We start from the raw sequence: 21,365 nt of genomic DNA, 5'->3' as shown, positions 1-21,365 counted from the left end.
TGACATAAATTTGGATGGCCTCTCTCTCTCGCTCTCTCTTTTTAAGTAGGCAGGGGTTTTTTCCCCTTAAAAATAGCCCCAGTGTGGCTTCGTATGCTCTGAGATAGCAGAACCTGTTTCTGCTCTTTAAAAAGTGGTGAGGTTGCTGGGTTTCTTAAAGATGATCAATAAAATACATGCAGACAGATTCCTTCAGAGCAGTGATCACCCATCGGGACAGACAATTTAGGGATGACATTAATCTAGCAGCCTTGTTTTGTGTGTGTGTTTGCAAGGAGAAAGCAGTTTTTAATTCCCTAAATCTGTGTTTTGGGGGGAGGGGTCAGTGTGGGTGGTGATAGTCCTTGTTGAGGGCGTGTGTGTGTCCCTGACTGCAGTAGACAGTCTGGGGGTGGGGCATGGACTCAAGGAAGGAATAGGTGTTTCAGAGTAAGAAACAGTGGGTTGCTGGGGTGAAATCCTTCAGGCATTTATCAAATGCTTTCTAGGTCAGGCTTCCCTTTTTGGAACCCCTGCCTTAAATACTTTATTGTCCTCAGCCATCAGTCATTTCTCAATGCCACTGCTAATTACTTTCCAAACAGGCCCTTTCCAGAAGAGCTGCCTATCTGTACTCTGCCACTGTCATGCTTATCAGAGAATTCAAGGTTCTGTTTCACGAGCACCGGTAAATATAAGATACATTAATGTACCAGCATAAAATTTAGTTTCCACTCCTAAAACCTCTAGAAAGAAATAGAAGGGATATGGGGCACATCTCTTGCTCTGTTAATATGATTTTACACCATGCCTGTCACATTGCTGGAATGCAATAGTTTGTATCTTGAATGAATGAGTATGCAAGCAAAGATGAATTTGGACTCCATTAGAAAAGCTAATATGGTTACCAAGAACCAATAGAAACAAAAGGTGCTCTTACTGGTCACTTAAACCATTCCTTTCTCTTGAAATGAAATTGTACATAATTTACTTCAGGTACAATATGAAAGAGAATTTTACAGTTGCCTTGTTCAACTGAGTTATCCATCCCAAACAGGACAACTTGCCCAAACTAATGTAGTGACTCTGCTCCCCAACAATAGGCTCGAGCTTGTTCTACTTCTAGACTGTTGCTTAAGGATACAGAGGGGCAGTTACCCAGGTTAGATGAGAATACTGATGGTAGGCAGATTTCAACTCAGTATCTTGGGGGGAAAATAGAAGAGTAAGAGCCACATCTGACAGCCAAGAGAGCTGATATAGGTGGGGATAAATGTTACCCGACCTTCTAAATTCTGCATTGCTCCCTTCATATCTCTCTTCTGGAGAGTTTCTCTCCCCTTTGATGGGTCCCTTCATCATCGTTTTCAAAGCTAAACACCTTCCATTCTTTTCTAGTAGTTGGTAGATGTTTAGATTGTCTAACTTTCTAAACTGACTGACCTATTCCCTTATTAGCTGGATACCTCGAAGAGCTTGATAAATAGATGGCTTGGCAAAATACGAGATTTGGGGTTTTTAAAAGGTCCCTGCCAGATCAATTTATCAGGTCAATTTCAACTCCTTATCTTGCTGAACATCATGCTTATTGCCATCTCAGAGGGAGAGGTGCTAGCACATACTGCTTAAATTCACACTCAGTTTGCTTGAGTTTGGATCCTCCTTCCATCACTTTCTAGCTGTGTGACCTTAGGCAAGTTACTTAACTCTTCTGTGCATCAGTTTCTCCATTTGTAAAATGGGGTTAATAACACTATATTTAAATTGGGTAACCAACAAGGACCTACTGTATAGCACAGGGAACTCTGCTCAATGTTATGTGGCAGCCTGGATGGGAGGGGAGTTTGGGGGAGAATGGATACACGTATATGTATGGCTGAGTCCCTTTGCTGTGCACCTGAAACTATGACAATATTGGTAATCAGCTGTACTCCAATGTAAAATAAAAAGTTAAAAAAAATAGCTCAATATCAAAAAAAACAAACAACCCAATCCAAAAATGGGCAGAAGACCTAAACAGACATTTCTCCAAAGAAGATATACAGATTGCCAACAAACACATGAAAGAATGCTCAACATCATTCATCATAGAGAAATGCAAATCAAAACTACAATGAGATATCATCTCACACCGGTCTGAATGGCCATCATCAAAAAATCTACAAACAATAAATGCTGGAGAGGGTGTGGAGAAAAGGGAATCCTCTTGCACTGTAGGTGGGAATGTAAGTTGATACAGCCACTACGGAGAACAGTATGGAGGTTCCTTAAAAAACTAAAAATAGAACTACCATACGACCCAGCAATCCCACTACTGGGCATATACCCTGAGAAAACCATAATTCAAAAAGAGACATGTACCAAAATGTTCATGGCAGCTCTATTTACAATAGCCAGGACATGGAAGCAGCCTAAGTGTCCATCGACAGATGAATGGATAAAGAAGATGTGGCACATATATACAATGGAATATTACTCAGCCATAAAAAGAAACGAAATTGAGTTATTTGTAGTGAGGTGGATGGACCTAGAGTCTGTCATACAGAGTGAAGTAAGTCAGAAAGAGAAAAAGAAATACCGTATGCTAACACGTATATATGGAATCTAAGGAAAAAAAAATGGTCATGAAGAACCTAGGGGCAAGATGGGAATAAGGACACAGACCTACTAGAGAATGGACTTGAGGACATGGGGAGGGGGAAGGGTAAGCTGGGACAAAGTGAGAGAGTGGCATGGACATATATACACTACCAAACGTAAAATAAATAGCTAGTGGGAAGCAGCCGCATAGCACAGGGAGATCAGCTCGGTGCTTTGTGACCACCTAGAGGGTGGGATAAGAAGGGTGGGAGGGAGGGAGACGCAAGAGGGAAGAGATATGGGAACATATGTATATGTATAACTGATTCACTTTGTTATAAAGCAGAAACTAACACACCATTGTAAAGCAATTATACTCCAATAAAGATGTTAAAAAAATAATAATAATAATTGGGGACTTCCCTGGTGGCGCAGTGATTGAGAATCTGCCTGCTAATGCAGGGGACATGGGTTCGATCCCTGGCCCGGGAGGATCCCACATGCCACAAAGCAACTGAGCCTGTGTGCCACAACTACTGAGCCTGTGCTCTAGAGCCTGCAAGCCACAACTACTGAGCCCACATGCCACAACTACTGAAGCCTGTGCGCCTAGAGCCCTTGCTCCACAACAAGAGAAGCCACCGCACCACAACAAAGAGTAGCCCCCGCTCGCTGCAACTAGAGAAAGCCCATGTGCAGCAACGAAGAACCAACGCAGCCAAAAAAAAAAAAAAAAAAAAAAGTACCAATATCAGCATATAATTGTACTAAATGGGTCGATATGTGTAACACTCTGAGAACAGTCCCTGGCATATAGTAAACACTTGGAAAATGTTTTTATTGTCCTTGTGTCTGTCTCCCTGTAGCATTAAGATGGTTCCCAAACAGAGAAAGACGTGGCTTCTTGTGGCAGCCATGACTGCCTCTGCATGGCATTATAGATTCTAACAGGGAAGGAGAGAAGCAGGGCTTAAGGACACTCCCCTGGAGGGAACTGTGAGGGAAGGAAACTTTAGTTGACATAGTTTGCTTCTTTCTTTTCCCATTTTTATATTGATGGCTAGCATATTTCTAGGGAAATTAAACATTTTTTATCAGTGCAATTTGGGTACCTTTATTCTACCTAATCCATTTTTAGGAATGGGTGACAGTAAGATAATGCCTAACAGGTGGAGATTTATTTTTCTCATGACACAAGAAGTCTAGAGTATTGATTAATTGCTCAGTGGCTGAGGGTTTTTATGGTTGTGACTCTAATTCTTGTGGCCTTGTCTTCATATTTGTTACTTTATTGTCTGTCCCCTCCCATCTGAGAAAACCAAAGCTTTCCCAGAACTACCTCCATCCCCACCCTACCTAATATCCAGGAACTTTCTACTAAGGTCTCATTGCCTAGAAACGGGGCACCCCACAAGCTCTAACTGCAAAGGAGGCTGGGAAAGTGGGGACAGTGTTGTCAGAATAGGTCTAAACAGATCATGATTCACTGCTTGGAATTAGACACTGACTGTGCATTCTCAGAAATCTGTTTGCAAAGAAAGCGGGGGACAAAGATGGGCAGTGGCTGGGCCATTAGCAATGTCTTCTAAATCAGCATCCATTTTACTGTTCTTGCCTGTCTCAGTGGTAAGCACTTTTATTTGAAATATCTTAATTATTGATCAAGACAAATTTATAAGTAGGTATCTCATCTTGTAGTTGAGAAAAATGAGGAAGCTAATAGGTGATGGGGACATGATTCCAACTCAGGCCCTCTGATGTCATGCTGGTACTCTCACCTACTTTTCCATAGTGATTATATTAGAGCTAGAGACAAAGTGATTACCTGGCACCTCCTGAGAAAATGAAACATGATTTGTCAGACTTATTACTAGAGAGAAGACTCCGGAGTTTTCTACATGCGAGTCCTGAGCTGAGAGTTACTTGTCACAGCAAGTGACCCAGAATTTCCATGAAGCACAGCCTCTCTTCTGAGCCCCGAGACATTTTCATCTCTGTACCCATTTCAGGAATTCTATCTTGATCTTTTGTATCCTTCTGCCTGGGATCCCCTTTTTCTGTCAATTTACAGGCAAGTCCCAGGAAAGTGTAACTCCTATAGTGTGGGTGACCCTGGCCATTTCTTGACTGTGTCAATTACCCTTTTGTAATGAAATCTTTTCAAGAAACACACACAATAAGTGTGCCTCCCTTCAGTGTTGGGAGGAGTTCACAGCTCACCCAGGATGCTGTTGCATGTTTTGCACTCGGATGACGCTTACATTTGGCTTGAGGCCCATCAGCTCTGGCCTGTGTGTCTAGCTGTACAGCGGCAGAGAGTGTTGGTACTGTGCTCACGTGTAAAGAGAGTTTAGCAGGACTCTCACAGAGGAAATCTAGAGGCCTCTAGAGAAATGCTAGGGCATTCATTTTTTCACCTCTGCTTTTTGGCTCTGGCGCACCTGGGCACACTGCGGTTAGCACAGTAAAATGTGACGCTCTCACACCTGTCTGTTGGTATTGGGGAAGAAGACATTCTTCCCCTTTAATCCCCCCAATATCAACACATACTCTTAGCAGTGGTCCTTCTCCTTTCCAACCTTCAACACAGAAATGAAAAGACATTCCGTGTACCTGACACATCATTGGCATTTCAGTGTAAGTGTTATCTGGTCTCCTCATAACCTTTCAGAATCTGAGACAGGTTTGGAGACCTTAGCACCAACCTCTAGAGCAGAGGTCAGCAAACGTTTTCTATAAAGGGTCAGATAGTCAATATTTTAGGCTTTGCTGGTCATACGACCTGTCAAAAATACTCAACGCCATCTATAATATGTAAATAAATGAGCATGGCTATGTTCCAATAAAACTTTATTTGTGGACTCTGAAATTTGAATGCCACATAATTTTCACATCCTAGAATCTCCTTCTTTTATTTTTTCCAACTATTTAAAAATGAAAAAACCTCCTTATCTTATGGATTGTCAAAAAAAATTTGGACTACGGGCTGTAGTTTGTTGAGCCCTGCTTTAAAGCACCTCTGTCTAATAGAATATTCTGTGATGATGGAATTGCTGTATAATATCAAACACTTGAAATATGGCTAATGCAACTGAGGAGCTGAATTTTTAATTCTAATTCACTGAAATTGAAATCTGATTTTAAAGAGCCACCTATGACTAGTAGCTATTGTATTGGACAGATCTAAAGCTCTGCTGTTTATCTGAACAAGATTCAAAATTCCCAGTTTTTGTGTCTTTTAGATTAGAATTTTAACTTCCTGGAAGAAAATGTCTGACTAGCCTAGTTAGGGCAAAATCACATAATGTAATAGACACTTGGCTTCTAGGAGTTCCCCTGTTGGTTGGGGTCAAGAGGGGGGTGGTTCCTGCAGAAGAGAGCCTGAATATACAACACAACAGGGGTTTGCTACAATTTCCTGAAGTCTTGCATTTCAAAAAGAGGTCTCTAATGGAAAGGAAAGGAATGACTTCAGAATGACACACTGTTGGTAGAATCAGTGCGGGAGAGAGATTTTCTGGCCGTACCTCATTTCAGCTCCCCTTATTTCATACTGCAGTGTTGACTTGTGTAACCCCAGGCCTGTTAGAAAATATAACTGTCATTTTAAAAGATGCTATTTGTGTAGTCGGTCAACAAGCATTATCAGGCATCTGCTATGTTCTAGGCACAGTGCTAGGTGCCTTCACAAACTGTTTCAGATTTATTCTTCATCTCATGAACGTTCTCATACAAAATGCTGTTTTATAAAGAATTAAAATGAAATTAAATGACCTTATCATGAAAATAGTATGGATTATTATTCTGTTATAGAGGGCATTTCAAAACTATATTATGAAAAAGTTAAGACTCGAGCCTTATGTCAACGTCTGAAACTCTGAAAAAGTTTATTAACATTCAGAGCTTTGTCTTTACAAATTAATGGCATGTTTACCAGCTTAAGCTGCTAGTCATTCTTACCTGCTATTGGGAACCCCTTACCATCTCTGGAACGTCCTTATTTGTGTATGATGGGTGTGTGGAGATGGGGATACTAATTCTGAATGAGAAATCGGGTAAGGCACCGCTGACATTTCATTTAAGACTTAAGTGGTAGCAAGGTGCAAGTTAGGAAGGTTTTGGAGTAGAGATTTCTAGGAACAGCAATTGTAGAAGCTCTAAAGCAGGAATGAGCTTTCTTTGTTAAAGGAAAGGAAGGTGGCCAGAGGGGCTTGGAGTATAATGTAGCAGGAGGACACTGAGAGGTGAATTCTGAGGACAGGCAATGGTCAGATCATGACACAAGGCATGTTAAGCACAGACCCGGGAAGGTACCTCATATTAGCATACAGTAGACATAAGTGACATCACTGACTTTGAAGACTCAGGACTGTTAGTTTATGGCTGAGTTGAAGGTGAGGGATCAGCCTTCATGAATGGACATGCATCCAATTGAAATAGAAAATAGGTTTATAGAATCATGTCCCCAGTCTCCTTTAAGGTATCACAGACCAAGCAGTTCAGAATGAAATGTCTCTTACGGAATGCAGCAGAGGGATCTGGTTGTCCAGAAACCTCTCACTATGTGTGAATTGGAATGCTGGTAAATTGAAGGACTCAGATGACCAAGAGAAACTAGCATATCAAATCACAGAAGATGTAGAGCTAGGATATCTGACACAATTTGCTCTGAACAGATATCAACAAAAATGCTAAAGAACTAGAAAGTAAAACAACAACAAACAAATCAAAACAAAGAATAAACCTATTAACTCTCTAGAGTCCCAAAGAAGCTGAATATGCCACTTAGTCTGTAGTCTGATTGCTGGAGCCTGGCACAGCAAACCAAAGGTTTGAATCAGAATTTGTAGAGGTGCCATAACAACAGTGTTTTAAATTTCTATGAATGAAAGAAAAAATAGGATTCCATGATAGAGATAATTCACTTATTTCATTATTAATGTTTGGAAATATACCTATGAACAAGGAATTTACAAGGTAGTGTTTTCCATGGAGGACACTGAAACCATTTTGAACACATTTATTTGTGGTGGTAAAGTGGGGGTGACAATTATTACTGAAAATGCAGGCATCCGTGACTGTGGAGACAGAATGTGATTCTAAGGAACCTGTTCAAATCCGTCAACCCAGTCATACAGGCCACTGGTTTGAGGTTTCTGCCCAGTTTTTGAACATTGGCACAAAGGTGGTGTGATGTCACCATCAAATGTAACTTAGTTCATTATAGCTATCAAAGTTATTAGAAATCACACTTTAGAGAATATAGACTTGGTGTTACAAAAAATGTTTTTTAATTTATGAAGACACAAAATTTTTATTGCTAACAATAACAGTGGCTTAATAGTATATAATACAGAAAAGTACTATAATCCCCAGAAAGTTTTATCAGGATTTTAAGGCCTTTTTATGGTTATTTGAGGAAAGATAAGGCAACAATGCATATTTTCCAAGAACTTTAAATATAAGGCTTAAGAATTCCCAAGTTTTAAGTTGTTACTGAGGTCAGTTAGATATTTTGTGTATCTGATTCATCCCAACCATTCTACTTTACTTTTAACATTGAAGAAGCTTCTGGATGACATGAGATGAGCATAAAAGTGGTAAAGGAAGAGGTTACAAAGGCAGTGAACATGGGCTTGTAGTGTGGGTGTGGGGAGACGCGATCCATTTTCCAGACTCCGTTGTATCTTTCTATTTCAAAGATATAATTGGAGATTAAAAAATAAGCCACTATACTTAACTCAAGCACAAATGGTGACTGTGGCCCAGGGATAAGATGTGATTTTGTTGTATAAATATTAACTATCATTCTCTTTCTAGCGAGGCTATTTCACTGTACCTGCTTAGCTGTATAATTTCTTGTAAGTTTCAAAATAAAACAAAAAATAAAACCCCCCCCAAAACCCACTTCAGTTCTGCTTCTTCTAATTAAATTATATCTTAAATTACATCTTTGCAGCTGAGTAGTCACCAGCCAGTGCCTTCGGCCCTAGACGGTGTAGCTTAAGAGGACCATTTCTACTGGCATTGCGATATTGATCAGCCTTGCTGCCTCCCATCAGATACACGTGGCCTTTTCTGGTAAGCCCAGTTCTCATATATCTCTGAGTCCCAAAGGCAAGCAAGGGATGAAAAGTCATTTTTCTGCAGTAGGGCAGAATGAAGCCCTACATAGAAATATCTACTCTAACTTCTTTTAAAAAGCTCTTACTTGACTATAAAATAACTCAGTTTTAGAAAATGCTCTTTTCCTATTCACACAATCTTAGGCGCTTTCTTTTAGCACCATGCACATAATAGTAGAAGTAAAGTATGAACGGTGAAAATACCACCCGAGAAATGAATTATGGTTAAAATAACTGCTGAAGGAGAGCGAAGGTGATTTGAAGCCCACGCAGTTCTAACCCTCTGCTTCCCGCTAAAGGAGGATTCTGCCAGGAACACCATATGATATAATCAGGGGGGAGGGAGGCTTTCCACAGACTGCTGAGCACTTATATTCTGGTAACCAGGTCATGTCCTATCCTATTCCTGTAATCTTTTTTGACAAACAAGAAGAAATTTTCTTCACCATTTGGACATCAGAGAAGTCTGATGCCCCCAATATTGACTTTTTAATGTAATTGCAATCTTATTTGATGGAATTTCGAACAAATGGGAGTAACAGTCCTGGATGTCAATTCGAATATATGCCCATTAAAAGACTTGGTGATGCAAATACACGTACACACGTACAAATACTCTTTTGGAATGGAATGAAGTGATTCTGATGGTTTTAGATTCTTCTTTAGAAAGATCATCAATTATTTAAGTTTTTTTTTTTTTTTTTTTTTATTTAAGTGTTGAATGCAGCCCTCCAGGGGAGAATGTAATCTATAAGTGGCTGAGATTTTCAATTATACCTAGTCATTTGTCAAATGTTTACTTCACTTAGCATGAATGTTTATTGATAATTTTTATAATCTCTAGGTTACGATGTCTGATCTTTTTGACCACTTTTTTCTTTTAATATTTATACCTTCAGATACAATTAGTGATTGCTCATCAATTAAAAAAGCTACTTAATAGCCTTTAAATATGCATTTGTAAATGTCCTTGGCTGGTTTGAATGTCTTTGTGTGTGTGTGTGTGTGTGTGTGTGTGAGACGTTCTTCCTAAATAGCCACAATACAAGAATAAAGCATTTGACTGGCTTAAATATACAAACTGTTCAGTTCAAACCTATGTAAATTATCTTGGGTTCAATTATGTTTATTCCATCTGTTTTTATCATCTGTTGTCACAATACTTTATCATTTCTACATGGTATTAAAATATAAATGAATCGAGAGGAAACACATCTGTGGACGGTTAGTTAATAAAACTACATTTGGCAAGTGAGGTGTCATAATAATTAATTAAATTTCACTGCCCATGTATGCTTGTAATTGTATATTTAGTGTTTATTTGCATAATCACATAATGGGATCTATATGATTCATGCTTTGTTGAGCATAGTCTGTATACACAAATTACCACTTCCAAACTTGAGTTGCTTATAAAGATATCATGAAGACATTTGGCTTTTTTCAGGAAATGATGTATAGGAAATAAGAAAAAAAAATTTTTTTTTCTTTTTTTCTTGAATTTTATTTTATTTATTTTTATACAGCAGGTTCTTATTAGTTATCTATTTTATCCATATTAGTGTATATATGTCAATCCCAATCTCCCAGTTCATCCCACCACCCACCCCTCCCCCCTGCTTTCCCCCCTTGGTGTCCATACATTTGTTCTCTGCATCTGTGTCTCTATTTCTGCCTTGCAAACCGGTTCATCTGTACCATTTTTCTAGATTCCACATATATGTGTTAATATACAATATTTGTTTTTCTCTTTCTGACTTACTCTGTATGACAGTAAGTTACATATTCTTAAAGTTCAGCAAAGTAACAGATTGAAAAGACAATTCAGGTTACAGACAAGTCCTGGCTTTGTTCTTTGAAATCCTGCTTTTAAAAGTGCAGTGGTATTGTATTTAGTAGTTTCTGATCAGGGAAAGATTTGCTCTTTTGAAGAGGTGGTGTGAGCAGGTTAGATTAGGTATTGTTCTGAGCCAGGTTATATGTTTAGGACCCCACATATAATAATTTTTGATTCAGTAATATTCCAGTTAGTCTAATCCCACAAATAATTGATTTAATTTTTCAAAATGGAGCCTAGATAGTTGTTTTAGGACCATATCCTGGGGCAAAATCGTGCACACTGGCCTTAAACTCTTAGATGTATACAATTTACAACATTTGCTGAAGGTGACAGGGGACACTTTTCAGGAGTGACATACTGTAGACAGCAGGCTCTACACACAATCTGTTTTGAGCAATGACCACCTCCACCTCCTCAAAACCCAGTCCTCTCCAGTTGCCCTGTGTTGAGCTGATCAAAATAATGCACAGCAAGTTTTGAGTGGCAAAGGCTTAACCTCTCAGGTTTATCTGCGTATTGAAAATGAAGCTTGTAATCCAATTAGATTTTAAAGACGTCAGTCTACTCTAACCAATCCCATGCCTGCTACCATTTCCTGCCCCGCTCAATGCATCAAGTTCAAGTTTAAAGTTCTCAGTGCATTTAGCATTGCCTGTCAGGTCCTTCCTCATCTGATCGTCTTGGCTTTCCTCTTCCGCCTTCCTCATCTCTCACAGTTGTCCGTCTATGACTTAAGAACTGAATTGCCAAGAAACCTCAGGTGAGCACAGGTTGAGTATTATTTTTTAAAAATTGAGAAAATGGTGTCAGAGACTAGACTGTTTCAGTCTCACAATTATATTCTTCCCTCTGCTAATGCCAGATTAAGGAGTAGGTCAGTTGGGTGGCTGTTCCAGGTACCAGTCACTTGAAAATGCTAAAATGTGATTGGAACACATGAGAAATATAGAACCAGTTAACTCATGTATCTAGTGCCATACCTTTAATAACTGGACAAAATTAAAAAGTGTCCCTTATTCTGCCAAAGGAGATTGTGCCCTTGATGGAAAATAAAAACACAGCACATCACAGCTGCCCCGCACTGGTTTATCCACTGAGCACTCTTCCAATGGGCAGAGCAGATTCAAGCTGCAAGTTGAAGAGCTAGGGCAGGCCGCCACCCCAGAGAACAACCGGATGCACAGTTAACTGAAATTCCAAAGGAATTCAAACGTTACTAATCGTTAAGAATGAGCGGGTTTGTTTTGGCATTTACATTTTAAACTCTTTTTGGAAAATATATGCTCCCTCCTCAAAAAAAAAAAATTCTCCTCAAAAATTTAAGAAAAACCTGCCCATAGAACAAAATCTATAGAAAAGATGGAAATACTTTGTTGCCCTGGAAATAAAAGAAAAAAACATAAACATTTTAAACATATTTTGAAAAAGCCTAATTGGGAGAAAACCCTCTGTAATTCATGACATTTTCAAATAAGTTAAAATGCTATATCACATCAGTGCATTTAACAATTACTTATTTTGAACATAAGGAAGAGACGTGATTTTGATTAAAATAACATGTTTCTCCCTGTCTCTGCGAAACACTGAACCCTCAGTTTCCTTCTGTGTCTCCTCGTCAGCAGGAACAGTTCCTCCTCTCCTACGTAGCTTTCTCTCTTTTTAAAACTTTTAATTCTGAATTAATTTCAGACTTACAAAAACTTGCAGAAATAGTACAAAGAGTTCCTCATACACTTCACCCAGCTTCTCTGTGAATAATGCTCCTGACGGTACACCATTGGTAGACTCATGGATGACTTACTTAGCCTAAAGTTATCCTACACAAGAGCATATCTGACCAAGGAATTCATTTCACAGCAGAAGTGAGCCTGTGAGCCACAGAATCTTCTAGTTATAATTTACCCTGTAACCCAGAAAAAGTTGGCTTCATAGAACAATGGAGTGGCCTACTGAAAACTCACTGTGGCTCCAGCTGGGATATGATGCCCTGCAAATTGGTGATGCTGTCCTACAAGATGCCATGCATGCTTTGAATTGGCAGCTAATATAGAATGTTCTTTCTCCCATAGCCGAATCCAAGGGGTAGGAGTAGGAGTGATTCCTCTCACTGTTATAGCTAATAATTCCTCCCTTCCCCACAACTCTGGTCTCTAATGACTTTTGATTTCATTCCCACAACCTTGATTTCAGATGTTTCAGAATTTTTTATTACTAGGGGAGAAGGCTTCAATAGGGGTATGGAGGGGTGGCATAAAGATGGTTTTCTTGTGTTGAATTGGAGTTGAAATTACCACTTGGCCACATTGGGCTCTTCACGTCACTGAACCAGTAGATGGAAAAAGAGGTTACTAGCCTGGCTGAGAAGACTGATTCCAGTTGACAAGGGAAAGTTGGATTGCTCTTACAATGGAGATCCCTGGGACCCAGAGTATTCACCGGGCACTTAGGACTTTCACATAGAATTAAAAAAGTTAATGTGAGACCAGAACAATCCAGTAAAGGCTGGGCCACTAAAGGCTGAGCTTCTTCAGAGAAGAATGTGTAGGTCACTCCGCCAGGCAGAGAATCTCTACCACCAAGGTGTTGGCTAAGGGCAAAGGGAACATGGAATGGATGGTAGAAGAAAGATGTGTTAAAATACTAACAATCACTCATGATCAGTTACTAGAAGGAAGACCAGAGAAGATATGTGTATTTTATATATCTGTGTGTGTGTGTGTGTGTGTGTGTGTGTGTGTGTGTGTGTGTGTGTATTCATATGTATAATGAATACGAGTTCTGTGTATATTGAGAAAGAAGAAAAACAGCCTCCATCATCTGGTAACTGGTCTGCTGCTCATAGCTAGCCCAAATTATTTTCCTGTTGGATATAAACAATTTCACAGAACATCAATATCAGACAAGGTCAGCCTGAGACCACAATGAAGTGAGACAAAAGCAAGGCCACTGAGCCAGCCACAAACAACCAAACATCCTCTTCTCCCAGATAGTAAGAGTGACTGCTGCTGCTTTTTCAGTTTCAGATTTGTCTTTGTTCTAGTTTACCCCCATTATAGATAAGGTTTATCGAGTTACCCCATCATAGACGGCTTTCTGACAGCACTCAATCTAAGGGGAACCCCCACTTCCTCAGAGCATCCTCAAATCACCCAGCTAAAGCCCGAGTCCTACCCTGTAACAGGTTATTTTTCACACCATCTTACCGAGTCAGCTCTTGGTTCCCATGGCATGTGTTCTCCCTCGATGCAATAGGTAATAAACCCAACTTGTTCAGCTCGTTCAACGGATGGTCTTTGGCTGAAGGACACTGACGATATTAACTGCTCATTTCTCTTTTCTACTTTTCCCTTGCTCTACTATTTCATATAAGAAGTGTGCTCCTTAATTTCACAAGTAGTTTTTAGGTTACAGAATACCCTGGTAGGATTTTGAGTGAGTTAAATGAGAGATTCACACAGATGGGACATTCTTTTTGAAGGAGAAGGTGAGAGTATGTTAGTTTGTATGAAGGATCTTTGCATCACGATAGGCAGATACAAGTAGCTCCTGTTGCATGAAGGGTAGAGCGTGAAGATGGATGCTGAGGAGCAAACAGGATAAACTGTAAACATCTGGTGCTTTACTCTCAGATGGCGCCCCCTTTCTTCCTCTACACTGCTCTGTTTCGGGGGGGCCTGATCGCTATAACCCACACTGCCCAGGCTCCCTTTCCCACTGGCTTCTGGTTGGGCTTGGCTGAAGGGAGGGCTGCCAGAACATTGGCAAGCAGGAGTTTAGAAGAAGCTGGTGGTGCTTCTAGTGATGTTCAAGACAGTGGCTACATCTTTGTGGTCCTGGATCCAGTTATACACACTACTATATATAAAATAGATAACCAACAAGGACCTACTGTATAGCATAGGGAACTATACTCAATATCTTGTAATAACCTATAATGTAAGAGAATGTAAAAAAAGAATACGTACATAAAATAATATATATATATATATAAGTGAATCACTTTGCTGTACACTTGAAACTAACACAACATTGTACATCAAGTATATTTCAATAAAAATTCAAAAAAATGGTGTTAATACCCGTGGACATTCACATCCTAATAAGGCCACCAATGACATTGCTTAAAAAAAAAAAAAAAAATAGAAAGCCACTCCCTCCTAGTCACTTCTGCCTGGTTCCAGCTCACACACGGAGGCCTTCTCAACTTGCTTCTGATAACACCATCTACTCTGTCTGCTCACTTGCCCTTAAATGGTAGCAATTTCCTACTGTTGTCATTTTCTGTTTACCTCACCTTTCCTTGTTTTCATCTCTTCTCACATCTCTGTAAGTAGTTATCTGTACTAAATTTCCTCTCTTGGGATACCTGGATTGAATTATGTTTTCTTCATCTTACCCAAACTGGTACACTCTGTAAGCTTAATTTATAGATTCCTTTCAAACATCTGTATAGAAAATAGATGATGAGTCTTGGCACTGGTTATTTTGATAAAATTACATTTTCTGAAATGGGACAGCTTAATTCTAAGAAGCTGAAAGTGATTTTTGATAACCAAATCCTGTGCAAACACGAACCACAGAAAGTAGACACAAACCCTTCTGCTTCTCCACATTCTTGCTTTATTTTCCTTCGTTATATGCAGTTTCACTAACACTTGTAAATATATGAACCAATTAAGTGAAAACATTCTTAATAGTCATTTTCTAATTGTTTGAGATTATAAAATAGACATAACATGACAGGGGCAGGGAGGTTAAAATGAAGCATAAATCTTAATGATTCTTCTGTCCCCAGAAACTGGTGAAAGCATATGAACTTCTCTTTCTGATGCACATCTGCCCTGGCTTTAGCTAGAGTTACACACAGATCTAGCTGGAGAAGAGGATCTTAATTTTTTATTCTCTCAGTGGGTACCTGTCTGGATCTGCTCTCTCAAGGCTAAACGATACTCCAAGGTGCTTTCAAGATCAGAATTGAGTAAGTCTCAAACGCTCGATATATCTGTAGGAGACTTCTGGGGTAGGTCATCATCTTTGCAAATTGCCTCATACCTAAGCAAGGGGAAATAAAATCTAAGTGTAAAGCAATACAATTAACAAAACACTTGATGTCTCTAAACTTGGTACAATTTATCATGGGAGTTGTGTTGATTCATCTTTTTTGTTGGTATTTTTTCTTGGCTGCTACAATTATAGTCATATCTGGAAGTTTTTTTTAAACAATATTTAAATTGTGAAGAAATAATTCATTTTAGAATAAGAGTGTCAGTCATTGGTGGGCATTCTGCTTGGCTTCGGTAAAACCAAAACGCAGAGTTCTGCTTCCTCTGTGCTAATTAACATGCTGCAGAGAGCTTGATGTTTCCCACTGGCTCAGGGAAGAGTCCTTACCCATCTTTGAGGCTCAGGGGAATTTTGTTTCTTTTTTGGTTTTTCACTATATATTCAGCAAATGGGCCCCTTGTGGCCTGAAAGAATTAATGCACCTCCTTAACTGTCTAAATTACCTTTGGGGAGTGACTTAGAACTGTGGCAAATCTGGCTCCATGTCTTTGAAGAGCTTTGAGCAAGTCGGATGAAAGCAATCGCCAAGAAGCAAGTAGAAATGTATGCTATTTATTGAAGTGTTGAATATGTTTATTAGATGAGCCTGTTAGCCACAGGGGACATTTCAAAATTTTAGCAAGTAAACATCCAAACCAGATTAGCGTTGTTCATCCCTCTCTTCACATACTTGAGCGCAGAAGTCATTTTATAGACTGACTCTTCTGTTGATTCAGGAAAGGTTTCTTCTCTCCCTTTTCTGTTGTTAAAGAGGCAGGAAAGCTCATAGAGCTCAGCAATGTCAAGGAATCAGCGTGAAGGAATGGAGATTTCCACTGTGTATACGGTACACACACAAGTCCAGGGCTTGAGGCGTCAAACCACAAGTCATTTTAGAATTTGGATAAAGATTAAAAATATAACCTGGTAATGTGTTTTGATTCATACCTATTTTGCTATGTCTGAGCCATTTCCCTTTTTTTTCTGCCAATCTAAATATCACCTACTTCTGAATGCCCAGTTCAGATCTCCCCTTCCTCCAGTGGGAGTTTTTCACCAACAGTTTAATCTAAAGATAAAGATCTCCTTCCTTTGAAATCTTATAGTTCCTATCGACTGTATCACTCTGAGGCAAAGTATAAGGTATTTAAGCTCAATCGATATTAATGAAATGAATCAATCAGAACCTTAAAATCTTTAATTACCTTGCATTGTGTTGGAAAATCACATCACTTGCATGTTATTTGCATTTTCTCTTTGCATTTGCATTAAGATTTATTTCCCTTTCCAGACTATAAACTCACTGAAGACAGGGATTAGGTTTTATATCATTTGGGTATTATTCACAAAGCCTCCTGCAGTCCTCAGGTTATATATATACACCTGTTTATTAGTTATTGATGACCTCCGTCATGACTTTTTATGGTTGGCCTAGGGCACTTTGAGATGATTCCGGTACTCTTCTCCAGGGCTGGTCCTCCATCAGGTGGCAAGTGATTCAGCACCTAGAAGCCTGGGTGATTACCTTGTTAATTTCCCACGAAAAAGGCTCGCTTCTTAGCACTGATCTGATCTATATTTCTTCAGACATAATGTTGCTCCTCTGAGTTTGGTGGGTCATAATTTGCCATTATGTTGTCACTTTGAAGGACGTAGTATCTCAGACATTCCATTTTTGGTAAAAAATTTTGTTTTAATATGATTTTTTTGCCCCATAGAGCAGAGCTTCTAAGTGATTTAAAGCAGGTTCACAACCTTTGTCTGAAGAAACATTTTGATTTCTCTCCTTACATCTGCCCTTAGAAATTATGAAAGTTCAGAAATGGAAATAGGCTGTGTAATTTGCTCAAAGGCTGCTGTGAGGCTTGCTACTGCAGGTTTCTGGAAATTTAAATAAATGAAGATGGTACTAATATTTTCAGAAAGAGCTTCTTTGTTAAATGGCTCAGTATTGATAAAAGCTTTTTCATATGGAGCAACAGGGCCTGCTGAGATCTCAGAGTTCTATTGTGATTTTGAAGGGAACAAAAGCAAGAAAATAGTCTTTAAAGGTCTTCTTGAATCTAGCCAATAAAGCACAAACAGGACTCAGTGCCTTCTGTGTGCTCCTATGCTAGGTCCTGGGATAAATGACAGGCTCTGCTTACAAGAAACTCATAATCTAATGCAGGAGACAGAATATACTTAATAGCGTGTGAAAAACTGCAGTAATGAATGCATGTAGAAGATACAGAGATTGCATAGATCAGGGGATGATTATTTCTCCTCTGAGTTACCAGAAGGCAGGTGACAATAAAGCTTTTTGCAAGCAGGTTTTGAACTGGATTTTGAAGTTGGAATAAGAATTATCCAGACAGAACACAGGAGTGTGTATGTGGGTTGTTTGGGGCAGGACACGGGAAGGTGAGCATTCCAGGAGAGGCAACATCCTCTATAAATAACAGGAGATGCCAGATGACATGGGCATGTAAACGATGTGGTGCTCTTGAGATGCTGTAACTGTTCAGAATTGCTGGAGCAAGTGTGAGAAAGGAGTAGCAGAAGAGAAGTTTGTAAAGATAGTCCATCCATCTACAATCATGATGGGCTTGTGATGCTGAGGAATTTGGAATTTGGTCTTTAAGGGATTGGAATCCATGGAAATACTAGAACAGGAAAGAGACATGATCAGATTATCATTTTAGAAATTTCTCCTGTGTGTTCAGGAGGTTTGTGAAGGGACTCAAATAAAAGCAGGGAGCCGTAAAAGGGACTCTACAGAAGTTTATGCAGGAAAGGAACACCCACTATACGTCCATTTATAGAAAATTTAAAATTGTTTATTAGTTTTTGACACTGTTCTTTATGGTGGCAATTCATATTTGCTGGAAAGGAAGATTAATTTCATATTAGCAGAAATGTTTCTTTATTCTCAAATATATCTTACCAATTATTACTTAGGTATCATCCTTTAACCTGTGTGTGGACTTAAGTTTTAAGGTCAGCTTTACAGATTCATATATGATAATAACAAATATATTTTTAGTTAATAAAATTTAAAATATTTTAATTAAATTGATTACTGAACATTTATTCTTGTGTATCTGACTATGGGAATCTCTAAAATCCCAGCACTATTTTATTTTCTTAGATTAAAATAACATTTTAAAATAACTAGACCAGGCCAAATTTAAAATTTTAGATTTTCAAACATTCAGAAAATGTTGAGAAGTAATTGCCTTCTGTCAATGGAAATATATTTAAAAACTAAGTCTGTGAATGGCATTTAAGGACTTCGGTAAATTATGAAAACTTTCATCTAGTACCAGAGATATTACACCCATTTAGGATACTCACAAGTGGTTCATATATACAGTAGTCCAGAGAAGACTTTATCTTTCTGGTGTAAGTTATTTAAAATTTGTAAGAAACTAGACTCTTACTCCTCTTACACATTTTTAGCACATTTTAGAAGCATAAGTAGCCTAAGTAATGATTTAAAAATCTTTTGTACTTATTTCAATACCCCTTATCAAATAATTCATGGAATGAAATTTTATTAAGTGGTACTGATGTATCAGAATATATATCACATTCAATTCCACTTATATCAGTGGTAAAAATATTCACCAGCATATACAAAGTAGAGTATAATTGATAGGTTTCTAGACTTTCTATTTTAAAGCACATCAAAGACTTAAGCATTATGGGCAGTTTTCTTCCAACCCATAACGCATGAAAAAACAAATGTAGCAAATTATAGCAAACATTCATATAGGAGTTATGTGTCTGGCACATTTCAAGTGTTTACCAATATTGACTCATTTGAATCAGCTGGTATGTTATTCTATAAATTATGCCATCATGTATAGGATTCGTGTCCCAATAGTTGTCAAGGCAATAATTATTGTCAAGGAAAGTCTCAGTGACGTCCAAGGAATAATACTGAAGACTCCTGAATAGTTCAAATTATGTTTATGACCAATATGGCCTACTTCTCAAACTTAGAGAGTACACATATAGTCACTCCTCTTATGGTCAAAAATACTTTGTTGACTCCCAGACTTCATGTTGGCCGGGACCACACTCTCCTTTGCCAAATTTTCCAAGGAAACTGGGAACTTACTTAATCACGGTGTCACTGTTGATGCTGAGTTTGTACATCCCATGGACACTTGTCCATTATAGCCTAGGCCCAAACCTGCAGGCAGCTGTGGTTCCTCTAGGGAGGAAACTTGAACTCCACTCCTCCACCCCTCCACCCCTCCCCCACAAGTGATAAGCACCACCAAAGGGTGTATATACTAGGCTTCCCAGGGCACCAACTCTTTACTTTACCCAACATGCTCAGCCATTTTTCCTCATTATTCCCAATCTCCCCACCAAGCTGGCTGAACCCTAAAGGTCTTCCAGCATTAGAAATGCACTGTTCAGAAAGCAACTCTCCCACCTGTACTCTTAGTATGAATCCAGTGTCATCAGCCTTGATGGTCATGTTATTTTGGGGGTTCCATAACCATACCCTGATACCAGAGTGTGATCAGGATTATCTAATATATCCTGAAAAAATTTCCCTGGTTTCAAATTTCAGAGAGTAGAAATTAGGCTTTAAGCGCTAGTTATTTATTTATTTATTTATCATATGATTTTTTTTTATTGAATGAAAGTTTCTTTAAATTCTGTAGCGCTCTACAATTTTCAGAAAGTTTCACATGGTGATTTCATATAATCCTGTAATAACCCTTTTTTTTCCCCTTCCCCTCTTCCCTCTCCCCACTGGTAACACCTAGTTTGTTCTCTATATCTGTGAGTCTGCTTCTTTTTTGTTTTATTCACTAGTTTGTTGTATTTTTTAGATTCCACATATGAGGGATACATACAGTTTTTGTCTTTCTATGTCTGACTTATTTCACTTAGCATAGTGTCCTCCAAGTCCATCCAAGTTGCTTCAAATAGCAAAGTTTAATCCATTTTTATGGCAGAGTAGAATTCCATAGTATATATATACCATATCTTCTTTATCCATTCATCTGTTGATGGACACTTAGGTTGCTTCCATACCTTGACAATTGTAAATAATGCTGTTATGTACATTGAGGTGCATGTATCTTTTCGAGTTAGTGTTTTTGTTTTTTTGGATTATACTCAGGAGTGGAATTGCTGGTTTATATGGTAGTTCTATTTTTAGTGTTTTGAGAAACCTCCATACTGTTTTCCACAGTGGTTGCACCAATTTGCATTCTCACCAAAAGTGTAGGAGGGTTCCCTTTTCTCCACATTCTTGCCAACATTTGTTATTTGTGTTCTTTTTGATTATAGCCATTCTGACAGGTGTAAGGTGATATCTCATTGTGGCTTTTGATTTGCATTTCCCTGATGATTAGCAATGCTGAACATCTTTTCATGTGCCTGTTGGCCACCTGCATTTCCTCTTTGGAAGAAAAAGTTCTGCTCATTTTAAGTGGGTTATTTGTTTATTTGATGTTGAGTTGTATGAGCTGTTCAACAAATTATCAGAAAGAGAAATTAATTCCATTTAACATTGCATCAAAAAGAATGAAATACCTAGGAATAAACCTACCTAAGGAGGTAAAAGACCTGGGAAAACTATAAGGCACTGATAAAAGAAGTTAAAGACAACACAAAGAGATGGGAAGATATACCATGTTCTTGGACTGGAAGAATCAACATTGTGAAAATGACCATACTACCCAAGGCAATCTACAGATTCAATGCAATCCCTATCAAATTACCAGTGGTATTTTTCACAGAACTAGAACAAATAATTCTAAAATTTGTGGAAACACAAAAGACCCTGA

At 38.7% G+C, this 21,365-nt stretch overlaps 1 protein-coding gene across 5 annotated transcripts in view; it reads left to right on the top strand.

Annotated features, from left to right (window-relative positions):
* Window positions 1-21,365, top strand: part of LOC309665542 (uncharacterized protein) — a 406,582-nt gene that overhangs the window by 204,591 nt on the left and 180,626 nt on the right. For 4 of the 5 annotated variants that reach the window (XR_014266485.1, XR_014266487.1, XR_014266488.1 and 1 more), the window contains one exon: window positions 8,519-8,640. The exons of the other annotated variant lie outside the window; for it this stretch is intronic. The gene's annotated coding sequence lies outside the window, so the exon portion shown is untranslated. The remainder of the gene's footprint in view (window positions 1-8,518; window positions 8,641-21,365) is intronic. 5 annotated transcript variants of the gene reach the window in all.

This window comes from Balaenoptera physalus (genome assembly GCF_965194825.1).
Source record: "Balaenoptera physalus genome assembly, chromosome: 8".
Lineage (NCBI taxonomy): Eukaryota > Metazoa > Chordata > Mammalia > Artiodactyla > Balaenopteridae > Balaenoptera > Balaenoptera physalus.
The sequence above is the reverse complement of the archived record's forward strand: the minus strand, read 5'-3'. Positions and strand labels throughout refer to the sequence as shown.